At 41.3% G+C, this 25052-nt stretch overlaps 1 protein-coding gene across 2 annotated transcripts in view; it reads right to left on the bottom strand.

The window, feature by feature from the left end:
* The window catches only part of LOC144753450 (heparan sulfate glucosamine 3-O-sulfotransferase 1-like), a 726783-nt gene that overhangs the window by 453525 nt on the left and 248206 nt on the right, over positions 1 to 25052 (bottom strand). For both annotated transcript variants that reach the window (XM_078641137.1, XM_078641138.1), the window contains exon 2: positions 5580 to 5701. The gene's annotated coding sequence lies outside the window, so the exon portion shown is untranslated. The remainder of the gene's footprint in view (positions 1 to 5579; positions 5702 to 25052) is intronic.

Genomic DNA, 25052 nt, shown 5'->3' with positions numbered 1-25052 from the left:
CTAAGATTGATAAATCGCGTATCAGAGGTTGCTCTTTTGATTCTTTGGCCCAATGTGCTGGAACCAACTTGTCCTCATTCATCACAAAATTAAAAATGTTTACAATTTCGTAAGCAACTGAATGCAGATTTTCCCACTGGCCTAGTTCCTTTTCCAGTATTAATTACTCGAGTCCCATCAGTTCTGCACCACTACACCTTATTTGCTAACAACACGCTTTCAATATTAACTCTCAATCAAACAATCAATCAGGAAGTGGTGATATAGGCCAGTGAGATATTTGTCAGGGCCTATTCAAGAGCAGGTCTTAGGGGGTTGTAGATCCATGTGAAATTAAAAAAACCAAAGAGCGTCATGGTACCTTTGGTTCCAAGTAGATGGAGGCAGTAGAGTTGTGGATGCAAGCATTGGTATTCTAACCATTCCGAGACAGCAGGGATCTCAGTTTGGGGAACAGAAATCAAACCAAAGAAAGACAGTGGCCATGTTTCCCTTCTGGGTTACAAAAGGCTGAATAATATTTAAGGTCTACATTCTCAATCAGTATTCGCCTCGCTCCTGTGTAATGTAGGGGGGCTTATTCGGCCCTCATTCCAGTTCACCTACTTTTTACACATTTGTTATTTTCCTGTGATCCTGCAAGTAGCTTTGCTACTCCGAAATCGTGGTGATGTTTCTACTTAGCTCTCACTCTTTCTCATTCAGCTCCTTTTATCCAAAAATCTCAGGATTTAACGTGTCAGCAAACTGTCCAACAGCTGGTGAGGGGATTAACCAAAGATTGTGTGTATGTGACTTACCAATTTGTTTGGTAATGAAGTGGATGCTATCAGTTTAGCTATAAGCATCACCATATATTTTGCACAAAGGAGTCGGAGACAGTAGTAAGGAATTGTTTGGATGCTTACAGTTAAACCATCAGAATGAGTGCAGATTGTGTGGAAAGTATCACTGGCATTAAGAAGAAAAGCCAAGGAAGCTCTTGTGGCAAACTTTGTGATAACTGTGGTTATGTGGAAACAATTGTGGCCACCAAGCAGGAAGATTAGTTATTATTCAGGCACTATACCTATGCACCTAGAAGCTCTTTAAGGATTAATACTAAGAACAACAAACATATAAAACATTGGCAATGTATTAAACTTCATTGTAAAAATAGAAGTTCTTGTGATTTTCTCTACTTAGAACTCACATGATAGACCATTATGCCATTAAAACAAAATAACATACTACCTGCAAAGAATAAGGGCATCATGACTTCTCACAGATAGTCCAGCATGTCTAACTGAATTCAACACAGTTTTATGGAAAATCAGCATATGAAAGTGCACCAGGACCCAAGCAATGAATCCAAAAGCTAGAGGCAAGATTCTCTAAGGAGGCAATTCCATTCATGTATTTGAGAGTTAGGCCCAACACTGATAACAAAATATTCATTTATGAAACAAAAAAATCAGACCAAATTATGTGCAAAGCCAATTGCTTTTATGAACAAATATCTCTGAATCAGAGAGGACAACTGCTGTCCATGAGAAATGTAACTGCATAAAATAGTGACACACAGTTTTACTAAGTCTATTCATATAGAGCACCTGGGTACAATCCTGTGGAAAGAATGCATGAAAGCAGATTCTAAAAAAAAACGGTGTTTTTTTTCTAGGACGCTATCTATGCAGAAACCACACAGAGACAAGATATGCCTACAGAAAATTGAGACTTCACCAGGATAAAGCACAGAGGGTAAAGCTACAACATGGCTATGCCATCATTATCTTTCAACCCAATCCAGCACAGCATTACATGACTGACAACAGAAGGGTTCATGGGAGGACTAAGGGGGCATCCAGAGATATCTGGGACACCACAATTTGCCTTCACCTAATTTCACCACTTATTAGTTACACAAGCAAGACAAATTAGGAATGTATATAAAGGCTAGATGCCATTCTTCTAGACAAATTAAATCTTCTTCCCACTAAATAAAGTCAGCCTCTGTGTCACTCTTCAGTATCACCCAGGAACGACCCTTAGCAGCCTTGGGAGCAACGCTGTCAGAGATTGTGTGTCAGGGCATACCAGAGCAAGGTGGTGGCACATCTAGGTCAAAAGAATTGACACGATTGACTGTCAGTTAAAGTTGAGCTAGCTACTAGATCAGAAAAGACCAAGTCATCCCATATTCTAAGAGAATAAATACAAAGAGTATCTAAGAATAACGGGGATAAACAAGGCGTGCACATTGTGGCCCTGATTGAGAATTTGGCTTCAAATGCAAACTCCGAACCTGGGTGTTATTCATCTACATGCAAATAGTACTGATGCAAAACAAAGAGCAGCTCGGAATGACATGAATAAATAAGGTGAGCATATTTAGATCTGATTGCAAACTTAATGCAAATTCTGTTTTAGGTGCAGACTCCCAAGTCGGGCATTATCTGCCCACGTGCCAACTGTGTGTGTCTGCTACTTGCCTACAGGAAGGTAAAACATTGTGATGATCGTGCTGGCAAGCAGCGCATAATTTTGATGTTATGCACCCTGGAAAAGGAATGAGCAATCCAGAGAGGACAAAATAAATGTTTTTTAAAATGATTATGCAAATGTTCTGCCTCAAGTTCCTTTTGGCCATTTTTCATAATCACAGTTTTTCCCAGATGAAGCTGAGACTGGGTGGGGCCTTATTTGGTCAAAATATTTAACAAAGAAGTTTAGAGGAACAAGAAACACATAAGATAAACAAAAGAGGAATATAACACAAGTCTAACACCTGAAATATTCAGCATGGTAAGTAGGAATTGATTAATGCGTCGTATACAGTTTTTGTTCATTTCTGTGATTTGATTGATTTTAAATGCATTGAAAATGCAAATTTTTCTGCCATCTTTCTTTCAAGTTGGGGCTTGTTTCAGAATGACAAAACAATCAGCATCCCTGTTGTGCAGTGCTGACAGTTATCCCTCATAACTTTGGATATGTTTTTGTTTTATCTTGCGTGGGACTTCCATGTTTGGACATCCTGTCAAGACAAACAGCATTGGAGGACACACCCAAAATGTGATAGACCTTTTGATCCCACATGCATTCCAGTTCTTTTGTGGCTGTGTATCACAAAGGGGGTTATAATGGCAAAGCTGATTTGGGCTTCACGATCAGAAGCTAAGCAGTTCCACCACCCTTAAAAACACCTAGAGGCAGATGGGACAGCCTTCGATTTTTGACGGATGCTTCATTACTGCTCAGCTCTAGATGACCCCAGTATGAGCAATTTTAATATCTACTGCATTTAAATCTGATCAGTCAGGTCGGCATCCTTATCCCAAACTGATGCTGACTTTTGTAATGCAAGCCACAACAGCAATTAATTTCCGCCACTGGTGATTGTGCCTGAGATTTATGCAAATAAATTACAGGAACACTTTCTCAGAGTCACTTGTGCAAACAGGTGCCAGCTGAAGACCCAACTATCCTATTATTTACACGTATAACACAATGTTCCTGTATCATACAGAATGCAGCATATCATATAGTTGAAAGTTAACTCTTCTCTTTAAACTTTGGACAGCTATAACGTCCAATAAAATGGTCTATTCTCATTATTGCATAACTCAGTCATATCAGAGTGGTATTTGTATCGAAAAGTTAACAGAACATAACTTGGTGATTCTCACCCATCTGAAAGTTGTCAGGATCATATAAGGAAAAATAAATGTTGCCACCCAAGTGGGATTTCTGTTGGCCCATGGAGATTAGACCTAGCCTATGTAGCTGCAGAAATGGTAAACATTCAGGGGTCTCACCAACACTCACATAGGCCTATTTTGCAAGTTTGGATGGAGTAACTACCTCATATCTGCAAGAGACTCTGCAATGGGATCTTCCATTTTGTTCCAAGAAGTCGAATAGAACTGCAATTAAATTTAGCATTAGTATAGGCCACTATTAGAAATTTGAAGAGGCAATAAATATCTAACATGTTATTCACAGCTACTTTTGCTATAAACTTCTAACAAATTTCCCTCATAATTATCCTTGGGTCATCATTAGTAAGTGCATCTATCATGGAATTGATGTTCAAATTTCATGGGCAGAGCACTCATCCGACCAACATTTAGCCCCCATAAATCGAATACCCTCAGCAACTACAATACAGTTTTTTACACTGTTTCCCTCTACAAATGTAGGCATTTCCCATGACACCACCCTCTCCAGACATCAGGCCACAGTGTGATAAGTTGCAAGGTAGTCATAAACTAGGTGCTCGCACCATGCATGTGATTAGGTCAATAATTGCTTTTTACATAATACTGATGAAAATTATCAACAGCAGACAATTATAAAGTAAGCTTTATATTTAATGTATGCAAGTAATTCAAAACCACAACGAACAAACAAAAAGTGTACAACATGGAGATTCATTAGTGCACCACCAATTCATGTTACACTACGATTGAGCAGGCTTTAGAAATCATTGGCCATAAACGGTGATAAAAGCCAATCTTTACATGAGGTTGGCCTATTAAAGAAGCACATTACATGAGGTTGGAGTAAAAAAAAGCACATGAATGGAATTTGTCCACCAACATGAACAGGTAATTTTCTTTATAGAATATATCATCCATCACAAAAATGTTGTTGTTTTCTTCTGACGTAAACAGGTAAAGTATTTCTTCTTTAACCTTAAGTTGGATAAGTATTAATATCATGGGAGAATGTCACTCTTAGGGCCCAATTCCGATCTCACTCGGAAGGGCACCGAATTCGATCCGGCTGGAAAAAGTACGAGCCAGGCGCGTGTTTTCCGCCCGACTCGTACAGCTGTACGAGGGAGCAAGTACGATGCGAGCAATGCAAAATTCACCAACCGAATCGTTTCCGGGTCCGAACCGCTCTGTACGTCTTGTCCGTAAGCAAACTGTGCCGTGCAATGGTTGCGATTTACGACCGATCCAGTACGATGCACGCGTCAGACAGCTGGTTTGAGCCAAAATTTCTGGCTCGCGAAATGTCCGGGTAGTTGCCTTTGGGGATCCGCGTCGGACCTCCTGTCACCAGCAGCCTTACAACTCGGACACAGGGGGAGACCCTAGGGTGTCCCCAACACAGGCATGTATGGTGCGGATGGCACCGACGCATACCCACAGTAGGGGGCGTCTTTGTGCGAGACGTACCCATTCAGTCAATAGGAGCCTATGTACATGTCGTACGACTGGCTCCTATTGACTTTTATGGGAGTCCTACGGAACCGAGTCCGGCAGCATGCGGCCGCATCGTACTCGCTTGGTCGAACTAAAGGAGTCCAGCTCGGTCGGAAAACACTCCGGATCCGGCTCGGTCAGAGAGCTTTCCGACCCAGATCGGAATCAGACCCTTAGTCTGAGAAAGGCACTTAGGTTAACTCTGATTCAAATTAATTATGCATTCAGAATGTCTAATGTTTGCAGCAATAACAATGACCACATTTTCAATAGACCTTAAGTCATGGGATGGGCCTTGTGAAAAACGATATCATAATCACATTATGACGTACAGTAAAAAGGACATGCAATATCAAAAGACTGTGATAAATACAGAACACTAACCTTTTGCTGCTGTCTGTGATATACATTCATTCGAGAAGTTCCAAGTATTTATTTTGATTGTTGTCCAAACCAACTGGGGCATGACTCTTCCATTATAGTGTGCATTCGCAGACTCTTAAGTACTGTAATGATAATACAATAGTAATTGTAGTAGCCAATATAACAGCAGTAATAAATAAAGTAACTTCAACAATTATATTAATTACATATATGAATACACATGTCCAACTGTTCACAGCAGAGCTTGAGCTTTACAAAGCACAGAAAGAAGCATCAGTTATTATACTGAATGCCCTCACGTTTGAGGTAATTATTTTTAAAGACCTAAGGCCTCATTCGAAATACTGAGGGCAAAGCATGATAAAAAATGCCTCAGATATCTTTTTTACCTGTTTCCATTGTTTTCCCATTACAGTGGGGAATAACATATGGTAACTGTGTTTTGGATTACCACACAGTATTTCCCTTTTTTAGAGTTGAAATGTATCTAGGTAGTTCCTGGAAATAAAACACGGGACTAGGCAGAATGTTTTTCACCCTGTGATATTTCAGCGTTGCTCATGCACTCAGAAAGAGCTTTCAAGTAATTTTCAAGTGGGATTTCTTGATTTTGTTTAAAACTAATCTAGTATATCACAGTTGTAAAATTAACACAGTTGTTTACATACTACTCTTACTATTTGCCCCAAAATATATTATATTCTACTGGGACATATTTCACGTTCATCCCCTCCATTAAGCATTAAGGTGGCACAGTCAACATCATTTTATTCCACACATTTCTTCTTTGGCACTCGTTTGTTATTTCAGCACAGAGCCTAATTTGACTATTTTCTATTCTTAAATCTGTAAAGTTATGTTTTTTTCCCTCCATCTGTCCAGTTGCTTTTTCTCGTACCCATAAAACTGTAAAATACCATATGCAGCTAACAATAAAGAGGAAGTCTGTGAGTGTAGTCTCCTACTGCCCATGTGATTAAGTAGGTAAGTCACATTTACTGTCTGGCTTTAAACAATTTCACTGCTCATGCCAACTGTCCATAATTCAACTCAGTTACAATATCTTGGGAACTGTTCACAGCACTCGTAGGGAAACAAGTGTGATAGTCCAATTCTACTCCTCTCAGGAGTTTTAACTGTGTACACAATGCTCACAAATGTATTAAAAGAAATTGCAACTACAACTTCATTCCGTCTCAGTGGTGCATATTTACACATTTTTAAAATTCAGAAAGGAGTGTTCTTGGAGAGGTTGACTATTCTTAAAACAAATTAATGTATAACTGGTTCCGGAGTGAGAGTCTGGTGTGAAGAAGTAGTATATCACAAGTTGTCATACAACTCCAAGTTGGGGAGTGGTATGTAATATATGAAACTAAAAAGTCCACTAGTTAAAAGCTACTGTAACAATCTTATAGTGAGCGAGAACAAATCTATCCTAAAACCAAAACTGTGAGTAGTAAATATTGGAATTGGGCTGTTAGACCTCTCAGCCTTACGGTGGTCTCCCCCAGACCTTTTGCCTACTTGACTCCAATCTTTGCTGAAATTAGTTTTTGCTGGCCTGAGGACACCGTGCTCTTCACCACTGCTAACTATTGCTAAAGTGCTTGTGCTCACCCCCTTAACATGGTTTGATTGGCATATACCTAATTGGCATTTTTAATTTGCTTGTGAGTCCCTTGTAGACTGGTATATTACATATCCAGGGGCTATAAATGAAATACTACTAATGGCCCTCCAGCACTTTTTGGTCACCGACTTAAGTAGCACCTTAAACCATGTCCCACACCTGCCATTGCTGCCTAATGCAGTTTCCACAGCCATGTCGACTTGGCATTGAAACCTCCTTTCTAAGCCTTAAACTCCCCTTTTATTACATAGAAGATGCTCTGGTTTGTCTCTTGGGGTCTGGAACTATACATGCACCTACAATGCACCTGGTCAGCTAATCAAGCTTTGTACAAAAGTTGCTCCAAGTTTCTTAAAACTTCTGGGACTTGTTCCTGAAATCCCTCTTTTGTGTTCAAAGTGTCTGAAACACCAATGCAAAGGTCTAGAAGCTCTGAGAGAGTCAGAGGGATTTTGGGACGTTTTCCACGAGTCACCCGACCAAATCCTTTAAAGACACAGTCCAGATGGATTCTCCTTGATGGAGATGATGCAGGTGGAGTTCTGTTGACCTGTAGCTTTCTAGGAGTGCACTCCTTAACCCTTGTGAAGCCAGGCAAAGTCCTTAGGGCTGTAGTACCAGATTGTGCAGCCGGTGCAGTCCTTCAGAGTGCAGTTCTTTTGGTGCAGATCAGGGTTCAGCAGGGCAGTCTTTCTTTTCCTTGTTTTTTCAATCAGGAGATCTGAGTCGATTGGCAACTCTCCTATATTTCTTCAATGTTCCTGGGAGTCATGCAAGGGGGCACCCCTGACCAATGGAATGCAGGGTGCCAACTCAGGTATGACCATTTCTTCCAAAGTGTGCCATAATCTTATCCCAGAAACACCATTCATCCAAAATTCGTAATGGAGAAAGTCTGACCTGGAGGGTTACATCTGGCTAAGTCAACCCACTGGTGTGGCTACGATTCCATAACACTTCCCTTCCAGCCTGTTCACTAATATAAATACAGGGGCTCCTATGAGGCTTGGGTGCAGGATGAGGGGGTGGGACTGTGCTGTCCAAAACCTCTTTGAAGACCCGTTTGGCTACTCCACCTCCCTCCTGCCTTGTGAGCTGCAGTTAGTAGCTCTCCTCCTACAGAAAATCCTTTGTCTCTACTCAGCCTACTTCACACCTCATTAAGGCAGCTTGGCTCAGCCTGGCAGAGGTCGACCAATCAGAGCAGGGCTGCTGGAAGGCTGTATTTTAACTTACAGAAAAAAATGTTCTATTATCTCTTTTCTGTGATAGTTATAATAAACCTAGCAGTGGCAAGTTGTTGGATTTATTCTAGTTATCATTTTAATACTTTGCTGTATATTTTAGCTGGTTTATGTCAATATTTATACTTAAAGAAAACATTCACATGTTAGCCTACGAACTAGTTTTCTACAAAGGGGAAATGAAATTGACAGTTTTTCCCTCACCAGGGCTTGTAAAATATCTTTTATAATGCCCCTGCTTATAGCTACAAGGTACCTTACCCCTGGGACAGCTAGGGGAGATACAATTGGTGACATATGTTAAAATAGGGTTGTTTAATACTTTGGAACTACCTTTAATTCCAAAGTCGAATTTGCATATAATTTAAATTTTAAAGCAGCCTGCAAGACAGGGCTGTTTTTTTAAAATGACAACAGGTACCGCAGCAGTGCACACTTAAGTGCATTAAATCTACTGGGCCTCTAGACCTACATGCCCTACCATATACTTACTAGTGACTCACAGGTAGATTGTCAGTATCAATTGTAATTATATTTTAATACCATGCACTTTTAATCAGAGCACATGCCCTACGTCTGGTTAGCAGAGCCCAGGGTGCAGTCAGAAAACCTGCATCTAGTAGTCAAAATGGAAGCAAAACGCAGGGGTACACTGCAAACAGGTCTTTGTTTCTCACAGTCACACAATAGATAGAGGGATTAGGTGATGTCCCAAAGGAGCATCTACTGGCAGGATGAGGGTGGAGCTAAATACAGCCCCACATATACCTGAATAGCCTGCTCGAGGCTTCCCTTAAAGGGCCTAATGACAATGTATTGTCACTACAGCCATCTTGGAGTCAGGGCAGGGGAGTAAGGAAATTTTATGCACATCAAAGAACCTTTCCAGAAGCTTCTAGGAAATTAGGACCATCGGACAAACTCTTCAGGTCACTATAATACCTATGGAAGGACGTTCAGAGGACTTCAAGTTGCTGTGACCTGCTGTGCACTCTACTAGGCTGTTGCTGTACCTGGGAGGACTGCTTTGCTGCCTGGAGCTGCCTTGAACCCTCAGATGCCATCCCTGATTTTGAGCCCTGCATCTTCACCTGCACCCAGGCTTACCACTAGTGAATTAAAGGGCTAGTTTGCTGTTCTCCTGTTCAGAGCCACAAGGACATAAAAGGCTCCCACATCTTGAACTGGTATCTGGACCTAGCCTGATTGAGTCCTGAACCCCCAGGAGGTGTCGCTCCAGTCCTGGAACCTTGTTTGTGGTGCTAAGGGTGCCTGTATGGCCAAAAAACAAAACTGAGGATTTAGACAAATTGTGGCCCAAAAGTGCTCGGAGAGCAAGGGGAAGACTGGGACCAGCCTGCTCGCTTACCCACCTGAGGTGCATAGCCGATCAGATTCACTTTGCAGCTTTTTCCACTATGTTCCTCCCTGCAGAAGCAAATCTTTTCATTGGGCCTCTACCAAAGTATTATCCGACCCCTTGGAATGTTTCAGCTACAGCCCTATACCTCATCCTGTTGGAGATTTTTAACTTCATTTTCAATGACTAAGTCTGAATGTACAAACATTCACCATGACTTCGACCCAAGGCCATCCAACAATGAAGCTCCCTCCTCAAACACATCCTACAGCTTTTTCCAGCTGAACTTTATCTTCTCAGACACCTTTTCACAGAATTTCTTCCAAGTCCGAAGGTAAGCGCTGACCGGGCACAATGCACTTCTGGAATCCAAACTGTGCTCCATTGCAGTCTGCCGTATTTTTGGCCTTTGCCCCGTCTCACCGGACTAGATGTCTGTGGTTAGTGCTTTGAAATGTTAGCCTCTAGTTTTTCATAGAAACTTAAAAAATTCAAAACTCCAGTCGATGTGTGGCAGAATTATTCTGTTGTTTGTGTCTCAAAGGAACAATGAGGGGCTCCACATCACCCCCTAGAGCGTGTAAGCAAAATTTTCTGAACACTGGCTCAATTTCCAGATGCCTCGAAGTCTCCCGGTGCCATTTTATAACGCCGGCGGACACGAGCGGTCACAGTCAGAAAGGGCTGCCATTTGAGTAGATTTGATGCTGCTCGAGTAGATTTCTACTAGCACGGCAGCAAAATCAACTAGAATGGCCGCTTGGGCAACGCATTGTGCTAATTTTTTGTGCTGCTCACGTTACCAGTGCTAAATTGCAGCGCGAGCAGCCCAAGCAGAATATTTTCCACCCACTGGTGGAATTCCATGGAATCTCGAGGAGGTTTTCTGTAACCCCGTGGAATTCCACATCCACCCCTAAAAATTAGGTACTTTTAAAAGTAAAACACAAATGTGAACTGTCATCATTTCACAGTACCATACAACCTCAACTCTATTGCTTGTGAGAATATGTTTCTAAATTCTTAAACAATTATCAATAGCATAGCATAAAATATAATTGTGACAGTGTTATCTATAATATGCAATAGAGTGCAAAAAACGAATAAACAAAAACAAAAAGGTGCACCAACTTAAAAATAACCTGGCCTCTCTTAACTGTGTTGCTACTGATGCTTTTGGAAGCTCTTGGGTCTTTTTTGTTTTTTGATATGGCTCGAGAGCTTTACTCTGTGTTTCGTCCTGCATGATGTGATGTACATACCATCTAAACTTCAATAATCAGACATTTAAAATTAGTAAATGAAGGGCTGGCTTTAGGAATAACCAGGGTATCATGTTTTCCAAACACCATAAGTCCTGTTTCTTTTTTATATTCCCTGACAGGGTAACTGTCACAAAAAATATACTCATTGTCATTCCTATTTTGAACTAAAAGTAAACTCTCTACTCCAATCAAATGCAGGCACACAAATATATTTGCCTTGCTCTTTAGCTAAGGCACCAATTTCCACTTTATGAAAAGGTAAACAGTGCCACTGTTTAATTATCAATTGTTACTATTAGCCGCTTTTAACGCATGACCCTATCCTAAGCAGGATGAGCTGAATTGATAAAGTCCCGCATTGGTAACAATGTGTGTTGGTAGCCCCGATTAAAAGCCTGCCCGACTCATAAAATTCATTTTGTTACTCATTAGGATTCGAGGTGGGATCTGATGCGCAAAGCGGAAGCTCTACCCATTAGACAGCCTCCTCTTTGTGAAACATATCAGACAGCCTTGCGGTGAGCAGATAATATTCCTCATTCAGAGGGACACAGGCTGCTTTAGCCCTTTAAGTGCTGCCGTCGGCCAACGGTCGTCACGGGCACTACCTCCCCAGTGCTGCGTGCGACCGTTGGACGTCCATTCAGCACTGGATAATGGACAGCGCAGCACTGGGGAGGTATATTTACGAAGCTCCTAAGGTGTTAAAAAGTTAATATGAACACAGAAATGGTGGTCTGTAGTCCCTTGCAGGACTCCATGCCTGCATTTTTAGCCAATTGTAAGGTTCCCAAATAGCATTCTACCTCATTAATATTCAGTAGGTAGATCATTTTCCCAGCTTCTGTCAATAGACAATATGTGATAAGACTTCTTTGTGCAAAGATTGTATTGTAAATTGCATCTATGTTTGCAAACCAACCATCATCATACATTGTTAATTTAATTTGACTTTTCTCTCCCTCACCACCAACTTCTTTTCATTTGCCAACTTCTTGTTTTCATTCTTTCTAGCAGTAAGCTATGAGCCTAACTTTAAAAGATGTTCAACAGATTTCTTTGTTTTTCTCTCTTAGCCTCCAAATCGCTTCCAATTCAGCTCTTGAAAAGAAAACTCTTGACACACTGTATTAAAAAATTACAATTCAATAGTTATCTTGCCTGGAATAACTTCACCTATGTGAACACCAAAACAAGTAACAAATAAATAAATGATGGAGTCACACAAAAAAACAGACTTTTCCATTAAGCTAATTCTTCAAGCAACCACATTTGATAATCATTTTAGGAGCTATAGCATTTAAACTGTACCTCGCCAGTGTGTGTGCTCTTTCCATAAACTGTAAACCTACTTTGCTATAAACTATCAGTATTTCTGCAGCGGGCAAACATAGACAGCAATTGAGTACACATAGATAACAAGATCTGCGTGTATATACACAAATACTTCTGAAAATCTTTCTGAATTTAAAATGTACTGCAAACATAGGACTATCCATGTAGAAGATGAACTAGGAGTCTACCAAACCTAATCTAAAAATGAGACAATTTTGGAAATGTCAGAAAAAGTCTATTCAGTTTTAGCCAACAGGCTAACAGGAAGACTTACTCTTCTGAAAAATGCAGAAGCAGATAAAAAACAATTATAATAAAATAGTGAACGCAAGACGTCATTTTTCCAGATTCATAAAAATATAATAAGTAAGCAACATAGCGTAGATATTTTTCTCTGGTGCAGTTAATGCAGTACATACATTTTGTTGCAGTCCGCATTATTAATGGGCTCAAACACCTGAGATTTCCACTTAATGTTATATTGGCTAAAGCAACACAGCCAATCTTCACCTGGCATCCTAGCACTAAATCACGACATAGACAAAAATGGTCAAGCAGAATAACCTGTTACATTCTAATGTGGAAATGTGTAATTCGCCAAAACTACATATTTGTTGTGGGTTACCCTTAGGTCACTGTACTGGATGGTGTACCATGCGTAAAAGTCTCAAGCAACACCTTGCTTACTCATCTTTGTGCTGCTTAGCATTGTACTAACATGCTATTTTTGCGCAAGTGTGGCTGATGACATATTTGCTGGGTAACTATAAGTACATGTGTTGCTGCATATTTTGTTTCTCCTTTACAAATTTAGCCTTGTTGACTTACACAACCCGTTCTGCTGTCTGATTTTTCGTAAATGTTGATATATGATTAATTATAACATTGGAATGGTGCCGGACTTATAATGGCTGGCAGAAGCCCAGAGCAACAACATTCCAATGTTTGTTCATAGATGTTGCTGTGGACAAAGGCCTCACGGAGCCTGAGGTGATTTCAAACCCCTCGGGCTCCGTGAGGCTTTTGTTTTACAAGTTCGAACATTATGCCCTCTGGGGGCGGAATGTTCTAATCTTCTTAGAGCCAACAGTAGCGGGCTCTAAGGCTTTATTATGCCATGAACTAATGCAACCTACTACCTATCTTGAAACTCAAATACTGATATTTTGGAGATATAACAGCAAATAGCCAAAGCTTGATCCTATGGAATCCTTACACCTCTTAGTAATTCACATAGGGAATCTTGGCAGAAGTATGCCCAACTACATAGGGATCCAGCAATGGGCAAACATAAATCCCTTTCCAGTAGGTGTATAGGAAAGAGTTCCACAAACGAAAAATATTTTCCCTGATGTAATATAATGTGCATTTGCATAACGGATCCCATTCTACCAGTGCTAAATTCTGTTATGGAGAACTCCAGACAACAAGAAGATGATCCTGCTAGGAAAGTCATATGACATTCCAAACGTTGCCCAGGAATGTTGTGCCTGGCTCAGCCTTTCAGTCTGTCTCTTGGGAATGTTTGTAAAAAGCAGAAAGTCAGAAAATCACATTAGGTCAGAGCAGAGATCACCTCTGCAATTTTCTGACTCGTATGAGACTCAGTGTTAGAAACGGTGGTCTCTAGTTGACATTGGCTTGCACCCTGTTGAAGTAGGGACCATTATTTTAGTCAGAGTAAGGGAGTTACACCCCCAAGATAACCCCTGATCACCCCATTGGTAGCTTGGCATGAGCAGTAAGGCTTATCTCAGAGGCAGTGTGTAAAGCATTTTTACATAGACACACAGTAACATAATGAAAACACAACAAAATAACAGCACACCAGTTTAGAACAAATATTCATCTGAATAAAACAAGACCAGAACAAGAAAAATCCAACAAACACAACTCAAGATATCACTTTTAAAAGGTTTAAAATAGTTCAGTCCATATGAAACTATGGATGCATCACTTTTATCACAAAGTACCTGGGACGTATCAAAATTGGAGACTAAAACACAGGGAAGGTGAGGCGCTGGAAAAGAAAAGCAATGCGCCGGTTCCTTACTCCGGGGGAGGTGAGGCGTCGGTTCCTTACTGCAGCACACGGGAGGTGATGCGTCTGTTCCTTACTGTCAGGGGAAGTGATGTATCAGTGCCTTACTGTCAGTGGAGGTGATGTGTTGGTTTTTGGGCACACAGCCTCAGTTTCTTAGTGCTGGGTGACATGGATGAAGAAAGTGGTGCACAGGTATGATGCATTAAAAATCTGGATGTGCTGGGTCAATGCGCAGGCGCCAGAGAAACGGGTGATGCATCGATTTTCCAACCGTGAAGCAGGTGATGCATTGATTTCTTCAGCCGCACAGCAGGGCCTGTGTCTGAGTGGGTGGCACGGACTTGGGCTGCGGCGATCTTTCAGTCAAATGGCAGGCGAAGCATCAATTCTTTGGCCACACCGCGGCCATGCATTGGTTTTTTAACTGCAGAGCAGATCTGTATAAAGGAAAACAGGTGCTGGAGGAAGATGTATGGATTTACTTCAATCCCTTTGCAACAAAGCCACCTCAAAGTACCCAGAACTGGAATTGGCACCACTTGGCAGGTTAGAGCTCCCAACAGAGGAGTTCAGGTAAAGTCTTTGATGGTCCTGTGACTTCTTAACAGGAGGCAAGCACACACAAGCCCTTGGAGAACCTTGTCAAGCAGGATACAGAAAGCAAAGTCTTGTCCTTTTACTGCCCAAGACAGAAGCAGGAAGCAGTAAGCAAGACCAACGCAGAAACAAGCAGAGTGGCAGTTCCTCCCCTACATCTTCACAGGCTTTACTTCTTGGCATAATCTCCTCTTAGTCCATAAGTGTTCTGATGTTATGGTGTCACAGATCCAGTACATATACCAGCTTCTGCCTTGAAAGTAAGCAAACTTCAAAGGAAAGTCTTTGTAGTGCTGAGACCCTGCCTTTCCCTGACCTGCCTCCAGACACACTATGGGGGTTGGAGGGTGACAGCTTTGTGTGAGGACAGGCACATCACTATTCAGGTGTCAGTGATAACTACTCACACTACTCTAGCTCTGAAAGATCCATCAGCCTGATGACAGGGCATCAGGTTATGCAGGGCACAGTTCAGCCCCCGTGGTTTGACTGTCTAGAGTGAATGTGCATTTTTGTTTCGGAAGAAAGAGGCCCCTACCTAAACGGATGAACCCTAGTAGGGATATAACATTTCTGTGAAAACTGGCCTAAACACCGGGTATGTGTATATTTCCTAAATATTATCACACATTGTTACTCAATAGATTGAAGAAAACAGTGATATGTGGATTTATAAAACTTCTTTTTAATTGTCTTTTTTTCTTTTTCTCACAAGTATTATATTGTTTTTTCTTTTTTTTGACAATTCGTACACTTTTTTTAACAATAATTCATAAAAATTCTACACATAAATATGCACCTAATTACAATAGTTTATAATACATGTTCTGATACATATGTCAACAATTGATTTTTATCGCCAAATACAAAACCGAATCTGAATCCTACGCGTTTCGGCGAGTGGCCTTCATCAGGAGTTCTGTATTTTCAATTGATGATTAGATACTGTTTGATATCGTCTGACATGAATTATGTAGCTCAAGTTCACGTAGTGGTAGATTCAATGTGGAGTAGGATACTCCCGTGACACTGGGTTCTGCCAGGTGACGTTGAGTACTGTGGGTTCTGTGTTCGTTTACAAAGGCTAAAATAGACGGCTATTTGTAGATCGTCAACGCTGCGGGGATTGCTGAAGAAGTCGGCAACCTGTGCTTGTCCCTTCTTAGAAGCTTAGCGCGATGTCTGAAGTGTTTCTTGCTGTTATATCACTGATCGATAGCAATGATGAATTCTTAAAGCATCGTCGCTGCGAGGTCCCGTCTGTCCAATGCCGCCGTTCGAGAGTGAATGTGCAAACAGCCCAACTGTCACCCTCCCTCAGACACGGATTCCACAAGCAGGCAGACAGAAAGGTAAAGCAAGAAAATGCCCTCTTTCTAAAAGTGGCATTTTCAAACACACAACGTAAAAGCCTTCACTAAATGATGTATTTTTTATTTGTAAGTTCAGGGACCCCAAACTTCAAATCTCTATCACTTTCCAATTGGATGGTACATTTGTAAGAGGTTGAAAGGAAGATCCAATGATAACCTGTTTTACTATCAGGACATGTAAAACACACCAGCACATGTCCTACTGTTCACATACACTGCACCCTGCCGTTGGCCTACATTGGGCCTACCTTAGGGATGCCTTACATGTAGAATAGGGAAGGTTTGGCCCTGCCAAGCGGATGCACTTGCGAGGTTGACATGGCAGTGTAAAACTGCATTCACAGACAATCCAGTGGAAGGCCCGAGACATGGTTGCAGGGCTACCCATGTAAGTGGCACAATCAGTGTTGCTGGCCCACTAGTAGCATTTGGTTTACAGGCCCTGGACACTCACAATGCACTTTACTAGGGACTTACCAGTAAATCAAACATGGCAATCATGGATAACCAATCACAATTTATACAGAGAGCACTTGCACTGATCAGCAGTGGCAAAGTGCCCAGATTTCTAAAACCAGCAAAAATGGAATGCAGCACACAGTCAAAAACAGGAGGTAAGAAGCAAAAAGAAGACAGGGGAAAACACCCCAGAGGTGCCAGGTCCAACACTCAGTCCTCGAGGAATTCACACCAAAAATGCCTTACCACGTACAGAGGACTACCTAAAATACCAGACTGACAAACGTTCTGGTTGCTGTAGTTACTCAGTGTGACTTATCTATATGTTTTCTCCCAAAGTGCTTAGTGTGGTAAGAGAGAAAAATGCATCAGTTTATAAGCTCATTAAAGAAACCCTTATGAACATGGACATTGTTCAGCAGGAAATAAAAATTTAAAGAAAAAGATGAGATAAGAATTGAACTTTGATTGAGCGCATTTAGGTAAATAGTTTATAGGTGAATATTAACAATATGTCTGTTACACCAATCCCCAGAGAAAAAAACTAAGGGGGATATTTACAAACCCCAATCGCCACAGGAGTGTCACTTTTAGTGATGTTCCTGTGGCCATATGGGCTTCACCTTATTTACAAGATAGCTTTAAGCCACTTAATGTGGCTTAATGTTGCCTTGTATATAAGCCCCTCTTTCACGCTATACTTAGTGTGAAAGGGGAGTGCAATGGGTGTTGTGGTGGGCGTTCCACCGCAACATTCACTGATTTTGACGCTGCCCCATATTTGCAAGGGCAGCATAAATATGGGGCAGCGCCAAAATTAAGACCAGGGAAAACCTGGTCTTAAACAGGCGCAAAGAGGAGAAATGTTTCATTTCTCCTCGTTTTTTGCTGTACCTTTGTGTGTTGCGTTGTGCAACAAAATGCAATTGATTGTTTATGTGCAGGTGTCCCTTCCTGCACATAAATAATCAATTTAAAAAATGATGTTTTGCAACTTCTATGGATGCTGCATTAAGTAGCACACATTGAAGTTACAAAACACAATTTAAAGATTGTTTATGTGCAGGAAGGGGCACCCTACTGCACATAAACAATCTCCCCCTACAACACAGGCAAGGGTGTCTGCCTTGGCGCAAGGCAGCTAAAATTAGCACCAGCACATGTGGAAAAGCAGAGCTTCCTGGTCAACATGCTTCTTAGTATCTCATTTAATGAGAATGGCATTGAGCTTGATTTCCATTATATGTTTCTAGCGGGAAACGTCGTTTACAATGCGGTGTTTACACCGCACAACCTTTTCCCCGCAGCTATTACAACGCAAGTCGTTACTACGACTTGCGCTGGATGGCGCTGTGGGATAAGGAAGGTTGTAATTTTATATTCCAACACCTTCCCTACTGTTACGGGGACTGGTGTTGGAATATAAAATTATAAAATTCCTAAATCCGCGCCCTCCAACGCAAGTCGTTGTAACGACTTGCGTTGTAACATCTGCGATGTCAAGTACCGCGATCTAAAAGATCGCGTTGTACTGACATACATCCGTTTCTAGCATCTCAAACAAATAGTGATATTATAATGTGAGGGAAAACACTGAGAATATATCAATAAATAATAAATTTCGGTTTGACACATTAATGTGGATTATCATATGCAATAGAATTATGTATTAATAATATTAAGACTGCATACAAATATTTGTGAGATTTTGTCTATAGATGCTCCCTTCGATTTGCTTTCTCTGAAATATAGGTTAAGCACAAAGTGGATCAAGAGTCGTCAGTCACTCAGGAATGGCGGACGCAGATCAAAAAGCTTATCACTTCCACAACTAGGTCAAATAAATACGGACAGCCTTGCATTTCCGATCTGATTTTGTAGAAATACCTTGGATGAAATCCTAAATTCTATTTAAACATCTCTGCCATTTTTCACCCGTCTACACTCTGCTCACACTGATTGCCTTGACCTACTCAACACAGCTATTCAATTCTACTTTATTACAACCATTCTTCAACAGAAATCATTATCAATCTGATAGCGTTTTTATAGTAACGGTTTAGGTTGAAAAAAAAGGCCTCATTTGTACTAGAGTTCCACGAAAGAGCATTGTGCTTGTCCTACTATATATATTTCTTTCATAATTTTACAGGAATAGCCCTGCCCACGAGTGCATATGCAAAATGGTTACTTGCACTTGAAGGAAACACAAAACCATCCACTTTGTAAGTGTGACTTGCAACAGATATACCTTCACGCAGATCATACATGCATTTGTATTTTATTTTCTAAAAAAACAACTTATCTCGTCTGAGAGTGCTAGTAAGGTGGATACATTGTAACGCAATAAACAAACAGATACGTTTCAGGAAAAACGTATTTGAGGAATTCATTCTGCACTAACCAATGTTTATCATCCACTAAAGACTTGTAAACAGGTAAACCTTGTAGATGTGGCCAATGATTTAATAATCAATATAGATCCAAAATAAACCACGTTTTAAGTCACAGAAAATAACAAGCATTGGCATAGCCAATAGATCTCGCCTTTGGGAACTTATAAGTGCTTAGCCATGCAACAGTTGATGTTGTTGCACCAAGGATATTGTGCTGGGTAACCAAACACTTATAAGGGCCCAAAGGCGTGACCTATTGGCTATGCCAATGCTTGCTACACATGTTAACACTGTCTTGGTGTTGAGTTCACCTCATTAGGACCAGTTTAATACCCACATATAGCAATAAGCAAAGGAAAGGTGACCAGTAAACCTTTGCAAAAGTCATTCCACTGCGCTGCAACACCTGTTTCTGCATTGTTTTTAACTTTTTGAACAGTTTGAGCTGAAACATTTTTTCTTTTTGTTAAAATCTGCAGATTATGCAGCAGATTAGGGTTTATCTGGCAAAAGTAGCAGATCTATAATTATGTGGCGGCACATTCGATCGCATACTCGTTATAGCAGAACAGTCCAATACTCTACCTGCTGAAGAAAGAGAGACAGTCACAGACATCAGGTTAACAGTCTGGGCTCTAGTGCCCTGGCATGTGGACGCAGGAGGCCCACTCCACTCCCAGTGAGACGCCCTCAGCATCCTAGCAAGCACAGCTGCTGCTCGCCAGAAAAGAAGTGCCCCCCACCTCTTCGAGGAGCCCGGCATCTCTACACAGACTCTGCTCACACTTGCACACTTAGACACTCAGGTGGATCAGGGAGTTCCTCTCTCGCGGCAGCAGTTCATGGCATCCACGCATGGGATTGGGCACCTGTATTTGCATACTCATTTGCATATGTCCTGCAAGCACTGGAAGCAAGCTGTGTCCTACTGTAAACAGTTGTGGTGTTGTATTCAGGGCTCGAGTCGGGGTACCACGCGGATGGACGGCGTCCCCCCACTTATTTTACCGGGGGGACGCCGTCCCCCCTGCCAAACAGCTAGACTTCATTCTTTGGCCTCTCTGGGACGAGGAGCTCGGCACCTTTCGTGATGTCACTTCCTGTCGTGACGTCACTTGCGGTGACAGCGTCCCCCCACTTCTTTTTTTACGACTTGTGCCCTGGTTGTATTTCAGAGGCCTCTGCTGGGACCCACAATGTCCGGCCCTATTTGAGGGTATTTACTGTGTCCTCCTCGAAGGGGTTTTAATAAAATATAGCGCTTTACGGAGATGCTCGTGTGTGATGATATCAGTGTGGCGCATACTACGAAGTCAGTTGTCAATGTTGCACGATTGGGGTAGTATTATGGCCTCGGTAGTCATCTATTTGATGTGTGTGATCGTGACAGCATGAAGAGGCGGGCAACCATCTTTACATATGAAAAAATATATATATATAAACGACTCCTGACTCCCAGAATTCCAGTGTTTAAGCCTGGTGTGAAGCTAATATGCGCTCAGGTATGAAGTGTGTTGTTTTGTCTTTTTATAGAACAGGTGTAATTTTAAATCAAACTCATTTTACTTCCACACGTACTTACACAACCCACCACACTAACTCTCCAGAATTGCATCTAAACACGGAACACACTCCCAAACAAAATCACACAACCACACACCAACAAACAGTCACTGTAAAAGGTTGGCTCTGGCTGTTAAGGACAAAAAATGCCAACATGAAAACAGCGCACTACTGCCATAAAAATTATTAAAAGCGCTAAGCAAAGCTATAACATCAAACTCAGGGAACTACAGAGTGATGAAAGATGTGTCTAAAGAGACAAATTAGTCACCTACTGTGTGTGTGATTGAATCGACACGCTCATCAGTTATTGGTTGGGTTTGGCACGACCTGAGGCTTTGTAAGAGGGGTGAGCAGATACCCGCCGCTCCTTCTCTTTAGTCTGTGATCTGAATGAGTTCTAGTCCCTGCAAGTGAGGCCACACCCGGGCAGAGGCTAACCCCACAAACCCCGTGCATTGAGGATCACTGTGGGGGCTGTGTTAGTAATTGTGAAGTACCTCCTAGGGATCAATGTAAACATGCAAGTCTATGTTTTTTCTTCTATACCAGATGACTGAGTTACATAACCAGAGCCCAAACCCGCCCCCCACTACACACGCGCACGCACACACACACACTAGTTTTACATTCATAACGTACTTTCTGGATATCGCTACACACTTGCTTCCACTGTCGGGCGGCTTCCTAGCTCTGTAAACACAGGTATTACAATTATGCTACTTGGTCTTATCAACCGATGAAGGATGAAAGGCTGAATCAGCCCTATCCTTATTCGAACCTGTGAAATGTGGGTTGCCAACCTACTGAGCTTTTGTGCCAAGTTCGTACAAACCCAAAACTAAAATACGATGAGAAAGTAAAACAGACAAAATAGGGCAAGGACATATCATGATATAAAGGTGTGTTACACTCACCTGTCCAGTATTCTGTGTTTCAAGTGCTGGGCGAAGAGGCCATCGGTCCAGGGGCGCAGTGCTTTTCACAAGGGTGGAGCACGCAGGCTGAAGTGCAGTAGTGAGGTGGGCTGTAAGTATTTAAGTAAAGTGCGTGATGTCCAAGCGTGGCCTGCACGTCTGACTCCTGTGCGAAACTGAAAGCGCCGCGTTCACCAGGGCCAGCATGACCACCATCTGTTTCCAATTAACGCGACTGCGAGACGCAGTTGCGATAATTGGAGACAGATGGCACTGCTGCTCGCTCCCGAGCTCCCTAGGCCAGGGGAGAGAGAAGGCGGGACATGCACCTGCCTTTGGCCAATTGCATGTTGTCTGAAAACGAAAGGGGGAAAAAAACATAGCTGTACTAGGTACCAAAGCCAGGAACACCTTGACGCCCCAGCTGAGATTGTCACAATCAGAACCTTTGTTCAGGAAACTGTTAAAAACATGGATTTTCACAGCCCCTGACAATATGGTGCTCTCTCTTATCTGATCCTCTTTTTAATTTGACTGCCCGCTGCTGCTAGCGCCAAGATGCTCCTTGAAGTGAATATAGCATTTATAAATATATTCATTCATTCTTAGAAAGACGCACCCAAAAGCCAATAGCAGTGAGCAAAAATAAAAGCACACACACAAGTGTGTGGTCTTGAGTTGAAAGTCCTTACTAAAGCCTCGCAGGGCAGCGCATGCGCGCTAGCTCAGGCGAGACCTAAAAATTACCACATTCATCTATCAGGTTTTCCTTTATGATGGAAATACTCCGCTCAGGGGTTTAAAAGGCATTTTTTTAAAAACCTTTTTTAAGAGAGCTTCTGTGTTTACTTACAGCATCTGAGTTATTTTATGATTGATAGATATGAATGCTTAATAATGAAAAATGCCCCAGAAAAGTATCACCTTTTGAATTTTGCAAGCTATGATTACAGATGGTTATCTCAATTCTCTGTGAATAATCAAACTTTAGAGTATAACTTCTTCTTACTATGCCTCTTTTTAGTGCACACTGTGGGTGGGGAGCATTTGAACCCTGGCCAGTGGCCTGTCAGCCCACCAAGTCAGTGGGGGCTGTGGCCCCTTCTTCCCTGGCAGAGGACGCCCTGCCATTTTTCGAGATTCCCACCTGTCTGGAATGAATTTCACTGCCTTCAGAACAACCACCAATGCAGCATTTGGTCTGAAGGTAGAGAGCACTCTTTTAAATGAGCGCCATATTTTTTTGGCACCACTCAGCAAAGTTTTTTTACCCCAAAAACAAACTACGAATGTGGGAGTTTGCTTTGCAAAAATCATTAAAAAACTGACCCGATGTGTAGGGAGTTTTCTCCTTGCACATCAAACTCACATATAATTTTGGATTTCTCTGCCCAGAACCGCTATGTCTCTTGGGATGTGAAAGGAGAAGAGAGTTCTGTGCTACAGCTCTATCCATTTCAAGCAGAGGAATCTGGGAGATCTACTGTTGTGGTTTGTAAAGGTCAGCAGCCCCTCGGTCCTTAAAACAGCTTAACAAAACTTACTGAATAGCAGGTTTACTGCTGCTGCACAATATGGGATGTCATATTTCCTGAGTATGGTGGGCTCTACTCCACTTGTAAAACGGAAGAATTCAATTGTTTCCCTTTGCAAATGTTTCTGAATTCATCATAGCACATTTGCACTTATCATTTATTTATCTATTTATTGAGGAGTTTATAATGCGCAGAGCTACCCCCAACATGGGTGTCCCCCAGCTGAGGCAGAAGGCATTGAAGCTGAAGTGAAATCTTGTTTTGTTGTATCTAGTAGGCGCCCTCATGTCATACACCAGCAATGGAAGTTTACAAAACCACTGGTCATGGTAACGTTTTAAAGAGGAAAAAATGTTTTGTTGCGGTTTATTGAAAATGTGTGGTAGCATTTTTAAATGATATGTTTTTTTCACATTCCAGCCAATGTCTAGTGCTTTTGCATAATTTCCCAAGGTTGAACAGGTACCTCTTAGCAGGACACCCTTATGTATTCCATTTATATGTATTTTTGAAAAATAAGAATTTTATAAAAAAAAGTATGGGATAGCTTTCTGTACAAAAACTCGACAGGTTGTTAAAATGAATTTTAGTTTGTTTAGGATCTTTTTATCCATTACAGTTAAACATACTTAAGAATTAAAATTGCTAGTTAAATATTTCTAAAGTCCATTTTCTAAATGTTACGGTTTAATCAAGTTAGAGTGAATTAAATAAAGAGTTAGAACTGATATGGAAGGAGTGCTGGGAAAATGACAAGGCATTCCTGATGATTTTTAAGAGAAGGCTAAATATAGTTTGGATGAACATTGGAGGACATGAATTTATCGAAATGAAAATTCTTGTGAAAAGCCATTGCAAAGGCACAATTAAAAGTGACAGTGATGACTGCTGCTTGGAGAGAGATTTTAACAAAAGAGCAGTTAAGTGGAACAAATAAAGGAATTAAACAAGAGATGACGTTTGGTTGAAAGAAATTGAGATTTAAAAAGTTGAATTTACCCTGGATGTAGAACAAATATATTTCAGATGTTGGCAAAAAGATAGAGAGAGGTGTGGTGTTAGAGTGAGCAGGAAGATGTGTGGAAAATAGTATATTTGGAAGGTGAATAATGAAGTGGGGTTCTTATTTATGAAATGTGTGATCAAATCAGAAGTAGTCAAGTAAGAGAAAAGGTCTATGTATGTAAAGGCATAAACAATAAAAAGGTAGGGATAAAGGAAAATGAATGAGGATATTATAACTGAAGTCCTTAACTGATTAACTTCTTAAGTGCTGCCCTTGGCCAATGGCCAACACACACACTACCTCCTCAGTACGTGTGACAGCCATTGGCCAACACTGGGGAGAGCTTCAAATGACCCTCTAGTGTTTGCACTTTTTAGGTCGAGCATTTGAGACCTCTTGTATATACTTTAGTATATATACTTTAGTATAAACTTATTTATGTATGTATTTTGTGGGCTCTGGATATCAGCCCCAGGACTTGTATGCTTCCGCTTAGGGACTTTTTTTCCGCTCAACTGCCTTTATTTAACTGTCTTGATAGAAAACGACCAGCAGAGGTCAGTAAAATACCAGATTTGCTTTCTGCTTGTTCAACTGCCTCTATTTAACGGTCTTGATAGAAAATGACCATTAGAGGTCAGTAAAATACGAGAATTGTTTCTGCTGAGGGACTTTCCTATTTAAAATGTTTGTGGCAACTGCCTCTATTTAACTTTCTTGATAGAAAACGACCAGCAGAGGTCAGT

Source organism: Lissotriton helveticus, chromosome 5_1 (genome assembly GCF_964261635.1).
Source record: "Lissotriton helveticus chromosome 5_1, aLisHel1.1, whole genome shotgun sequence".
Classification (NCBI taxonomy): Eukaryota; Metazoa; Chordata; class Amphibia; order Caudata; family Salamandridae; genus Lissotriton; species Lissotriton helveticus.
The sequence above is the reverse complement of the archived record's forward strand: the minus strand, read 5'-3'. Positions and strand labels throughout refer to the sequence as shown.